Consider the following 6000-nt stretch of genomic DNA (forward strand, 5'->3'; position numbering starts at 1 on the left):
CCTCCCTGCGGCTTGGCGCCGCCGCCTCGGGAAGGAGCCGGCCCTCCCGAGCCCGCGCCGGGGCAAACCCGCGCCTGCGAGGGGCTCCGCGCTCCGGAGACGCGGAGGAGCGACCCCCCGCCCCCTCCCCACACACCAGGACACGGCCCCGGGACCGCCGCTGCCAGCATCCTCAACTTGGCAGGCTCCCTCCCCAAAAGGGAATTTTTTCTTTTTTTTTTTCAGTGCACTGTGATCGCTGTCCGCGCCGCGAGCTCCGGGACCCGCAGCGCCTGGCACACTCACAGTCTGCACGCTCTCGCCGCTGGGGCCGTATTCCCGCATCTTCGCCGGCATCCCCCGCTGTCAGTCAAGGACGCGGGGCCACGCCCCCGGGTTCGGGCCGGAGCCCCACGCCCCCTGCCGGCCCCGCCACGGCTCAACCCCGGCCCGGCCGCCCGCCCGGGTGTTCCTGCCTGGAGGACCCGGGGACAGAGGAGCCTGCGGCCTACGGTCCACGGGGCCACACAGTCGGACACGACTGAGCGACTCAGCACGTACCAGCCTCTCTGAGACCCCGTGCGAAGGGCTGCAGCGATTGGAGAGGTGACAGCAAATGCGGGTTTTCTGGCCTGCTTAGACTACCTTGGGCTGCCCTGGTGGCTCCGATGGTCAAGAACCCACCTGCAATGCGGGAGCCCTCGGTTCAGTCCCTGGGTTGGAAAGATCCCCTGGAGGAGGGAAAGGCTACCCGCTCCAGTTTTCTAGCTGGGAGATTTCCATAGACTGTATAGTCCATGGGGTCCACAGAGTCGGACACGACTGAGCGACTTTCACTTTAGACTACCTTACAGAAATAAAGAAGGCTTGCGTTAACTTGATTTTATTTTGCAGAATTTCTGTGACGCAAATAATGAGACACTAGGTCTTCCCTGGTGGCTCAGGTGGTAAAGAGTCTGCCTGCAATGCAGGACAACCGGGTTCAATTCCTGGCTGGGGAAGACCCCCTGGAGGAGGGCGTGGCAGCCACTCCAGTATTCTTGTCTGGAGAATCCTAAGGACAGAGGAGCCTGGTGGGCTACAGTCCATGGGGTTGCAGAGAATGGGACACTTCTCAGGACAGACAAAAGTTAGACTTGCTTGTTTTGGTCAACAGTCAACATGGAAAATAGTCTAAAATGGATATGTGCTGACTAAAAGATTAGACTGCCATCAGGATTATGTATTAATCTTTCCAGAAAGCACAAAACTTGTTTTGCTAAAGCTGCAACCACATGAAACAGTGCATCCATATGATCAAGATCCAGGATAGGATCTGGAGATATAAAAGTAGGTTACGACGTATTAAGAATGCAGATTAAGAAACTTTCTGAAATAATCCCTTTCTGCCAAAACATCATAAGATCTCTTTTGTTTTGGAAGATTTGCGTTCCCTGAATTACATCTGTCCTTTCTCCCACCACCAGTGCTTCCCCATTCTTGTTCATCCTCTACCCTTACCTCCCTCCTCACCGAGTTCTAAGTACGAAGTCAACGAAAAAATACCAAACATTCTCTTCTACGGGCTTCTGAAAGCACCAGACTTGAGGCTACCTCTGAGCTTTGTTCCTGCTGGTCCCCTTGCCCAGAAGTCTCCCCAAGGTCACCTCCAGAATCTCCAGTAAACCTCTTCCCCAGGACCAGTCTCCCAATCAACTCAATCAACGTCATTCATTAAAACAAACAATTTTAGAGTTTGAAGGACAAAAGGAAAAGGAGTTAAAAGGATACCAAAATCCCACCAAGAGTCACTATTATTCCCATTTTATAAATGACACAGTTTCGGGAATTTGAGCAGTTTGCCCCAGTTACATGTTTAACAGAGGGGAAACTGACATTCAAAAATTCAATGGACAAAAAGCCAAATCAAACCAAGACAAAAAAAAAAAAGAAAATCAAACCCCATGTTGTTCTGTGACACGATACATGATGAGGAGATGGTGTGATAAGAGGCAAGACACATAGTGATGTGAAACTGCCTCAGTGTGAAAGAAAGGAAGTGAGATAAAGAGGACAGAATGTTCTGGAAGGATGAAGTAGAACTGAAGAAAAACGAATATAAATTTGTATCAAGCTATTTTTACTTTCAGTCATGAGACCAAGAGTATGGAGACCCTCAGAACTTTCCTATGGCCTGGGAAGGCAAAGATCCAGAAATTAATAAGAAAATATCGGTGACAATTTAAGGGGAGGTTGGAAGTACCAGAGAAAAAGACAGCATCTCACCAACTAAATGAAAACTTCCCAGGTAGAAAAAGCCAAACCCTGATACGAGAGGTAAGTTTTGTGGTGCGTACATGGAGCATGTATCCTCTTGTTGAGTGGAATGTTCTACAGATTTTCATTAAATACTCTTGGTTGATGACTTTATTTAGTTCTTCTTTTCTGAGGCTGATTGTATAGTTGTTCTATAAATTATTGAAAGCAGCGAATTGAAGTTTCTAGCTGGAATTGTGAATTTGTCTATTTTTCCTTTTAGTTCTATCAGGTTTTGCATCACTTACTTTGCCACTTTGTTGTTTATGCTTGCACATTTAGGATTACTTTTTTTTCTTTTTGATGGATTCACCTTTTTATCATTATATAGTAGCTCTGTTAGTGGTAATTTTCTTTGCTCTGAAGTCAACTTTATCTGGTATTAATATAGGCACTTACGCTTTCCTTTTATCAGTGTCTTCATGATGTGTATTTTTTTTCCATCCTTTCACTTCAATCTGCCTAAAAAGGTATATTTGAACTGAATTTTTAAAGACAGTTTATAACTAGGCTATGTTTTAATCTACTCTGGCAATCTCTGCCCTTTAACTAATATACTTAAACCATTTATATTTAATGTAGCTATTAATATATTAGAAGTTAAAGAAAGAGAGATAGAGAGAGAAAGAGTGAATAGAAAAGCCACAGATTGAGAGAAAATGTTTGTGGTGTTGGACAGACGTGGGGAAAGCAAACATCCTTGCCTTGTTTAGAAGGAAAGCATCTGGTTTCTCACTATGAAGTGTGATATTGGTTATAGGATTTTTATAGATGTTCTTTATCAAGTTGAGAAAATTGCCCTCTATTTCTAGTTTGCTGATAGTTTTTACAAATAGGTGCTGGATTTTGTCAAATGATTTTACTGCATCTGTTGATACGATCATATGGCTTTACGTCTTTGCTCAGTTCATGGGATGAATCACATCAGTGAGGCTTTGGATGTTGAACCAGCCTTGCACACCTAGAATAAGTCATATTCATTTGCTGATTCTAATCTGTATTCTTTCACTGTAATAAACCATGGCATGAGCATAACGGTTTTCTGAGCTCTACTAATCTTTTAGCAAATTATTGAGCTGAAAGGTGGTCTTCAGAAACTTTTTAACTTATACACTATAACAATCTTGCCCAACAGGAAGCTTAGGAGCTAAAAATGGTCAATCAAAAATGCCTCACAGTTACCATTTACCAAATAACATATTCATCAGTTCAGTTGCTCAGTCGTGTATGACTCTTTGCAACCCCATGAATCGCAGCACGCCAGGCCTCCCTGTCCATCACCAACTCCCGGACTTTATTCAAACCCATGTCCATCAAGTCAGTGATGCCATTCAATCATCTCATCCTCTGTCGTCCCCTTCTCCTCCTGCCCTCAATCTTTCCCAGCATCAGGGTCTTTTTTAATTATCTTTGATAGAGCTGACTAATATGATGGTCTGTGGGAATTATACATCATCCACACTCTCTAACAAAAGGAAAGTGTATTAATACAGTTTCTTGGGGCAAAACTAAATAATATATACTGTTGTCTCTTTGTGTGAGTTCAAATGTTTCTGATCCCCTTTTCTAATAGTGAAAGGAAAAAAAACACATACTCATTCAATCAGTGACCACAAGCATATATCCGAGACACTGTTCATTTGCTGTTCAGATGCTATGCATCTGGCATAGAGGCTACAACCGGACCTGCCACTTGACTGACTTGGAGGAGACCGTCATTCTTCAGGACTTACTAGGTTTCTGCAGGGGATACAGTGACAAATCAAAGGCCTATGTGACAGAGGCCATTCCTTCTGTGCTCTTCAGATCCTTAAGGCTTGCACTGGTCTCCAGGCTCCCCTCCCACTCCAGCGGGGGTAGGAAAGTCAGCGAAAAGTCTCTGCAAAGACTTACAGTGCTGACGAGATAAACACTGGGGCTCAGAATTTGACAAGGGATGGGACATTAATAAACATCCCAGGCTCTTGGCTGGACCCCTGGAAGGTTAGGTTCTAGAGTGGAGTGGACCAGAGGTAGACAAATGTAACTCCATTTCAAGTCAGTTTCATCTCTGACAAGATGAAGATGATCTGATTTCATGCTATCAGAAGACAGAGTGACCTCTCCCTCCAAAAACAAAAACATCCTGATGGGGAATGAAGTGGGGGAGAAGTTTTCTCCCAGAAAGGCAACTGCCATTTTTTCAGGTAAAATCCAAAGTGATGCCTGTGCTGGGGGCTGATGGAGCTCCTGAATACACAATTTGCATTTGACTGCTGGTGTCTTTGGATCCTTCCGTTGATGGTCCGTGATTCAGAGTTGGACAGCTCCGCAAAGCAGACAGCAGATGGAAATTCCCCTGGTCAGTTTCAACGTCGTCTGGGCTGCAAGAGAACCGCCGCCTCGGTTTTGAAGGTGTGCTTTTTGCGACTCTGTCCAGCAGGTGGCGATGTGGTACCGGGAAACTCTGAGCGTGCAGGCCAGCTTTCAGTGTTTTTAAACTAAATCGGCAACTCCCTTTCTCCTTTTGGGATTCTGGATTAATTTTTGCTGGAATATCCAGACAGGACAGGGAAATGGTTTGGAGACAGTCTGCATGTCTCACGTGAACTAGTTCCTGAGAAATCTGTCTGGTGCTTATGAGATGGGAGTGCAGGAGTGCAAGGCATCCATTCCACAACAGTTCACAGGCGGCACTAGAGGTAAAGAATCCACCTGCAGAGGCAAGAGATGCAGGTTCGATCCCTGGGTCGGGAAGATCCCAGAGGCGGAAACGGCAGCCCACTCCAGTACCCTTACCTGGAGAGTCCCATGGACAGAGGAGCCTGGAGGGCTGCAGTCCACGGGGTCGCAAAGAGTTGGACCTGACTGAGCGTGCACCCGCACACACACACCAGACAAAAGTATACCGAGTCCATCCAAAGAGCCTCTTCCAGGAGTTCACATTTCCTTCCTCACCTCATATCTCACCTAACCCCACCGAGTGAATTAGCTGCCTTTCCTCCTACAGAATCACAGTGCAAATCAGGGGACACAATTAAAGTTGCCCCGGGAAGTTCAGGGTGGTGGGGAAAAGCTGGAGGTGGCCGAAGCACTGGAGCTTCAGTTTCAGTGTCAGTCCTCCCAATGAACATTCAGGGTTGATCTCCTTTTGGAATGACTGGGTGATCTCCTTGCAGACCAAGGCACTCGCAAGAATCTTCTCCAGCACCACAGTTCAGAAACATCAATTCTTTGGTGCGCAGCCTTCTTTACGGTCTAACTCTCACATCCCTGCACGACTGCTGGGAAAACCGTAGCTTTGGCTGTGCGGATCTTTGTCAGCATAGTGATGGCTCTGCTTTTTAATATGCTGCCTAGGTTGGTCATAGCTTTCAATTCAAGGAGCAAGCGTCTTTTAATGTCATGGCTGCAGTCCCCGTCTGCAGTGATTTTGGAGCCCAAGAAAATAAAAGATGCCACTACTTCTGCTTTTCCGCCTTCTGTTTGCGGTGAGCTGATGGGAAAGTCCAGCTCGGGTGGAAAGGGGAGGGCAGTGGAGATAGAAGAGAGAGAAGTGAACTGTTAGTCTCTCTTCCTCCGTTAGCCCCTTTCTGCAGGATTATTGCCCAAGTGCCAGCTGGCTCCTCTCTCATGTACCTCTCAGCATCTGGTGCAAACCAAGTTCAGGGACTTCTTTCTGATTCCACGCATGCCTTCACGCCATCCCTCAGTCTTTGGTGCCTTGGACTGCCTGCACCTGGGCCA

The sequence above is a fragment of the Muntiacus reevesi genome, chromosome 9 (assembly GCF_963930625.1).
Source record: "Muntiacus reevesi chromosome 9, mMunRee1.1, whole genome shotgun sequence".
NCBI classification, from domain to species: Eukaryota; Metazoa; Chordata; class Mammalia; order Artiodactyla; family Cervidae; genus Muntiacus; species Muntiacus reevesi.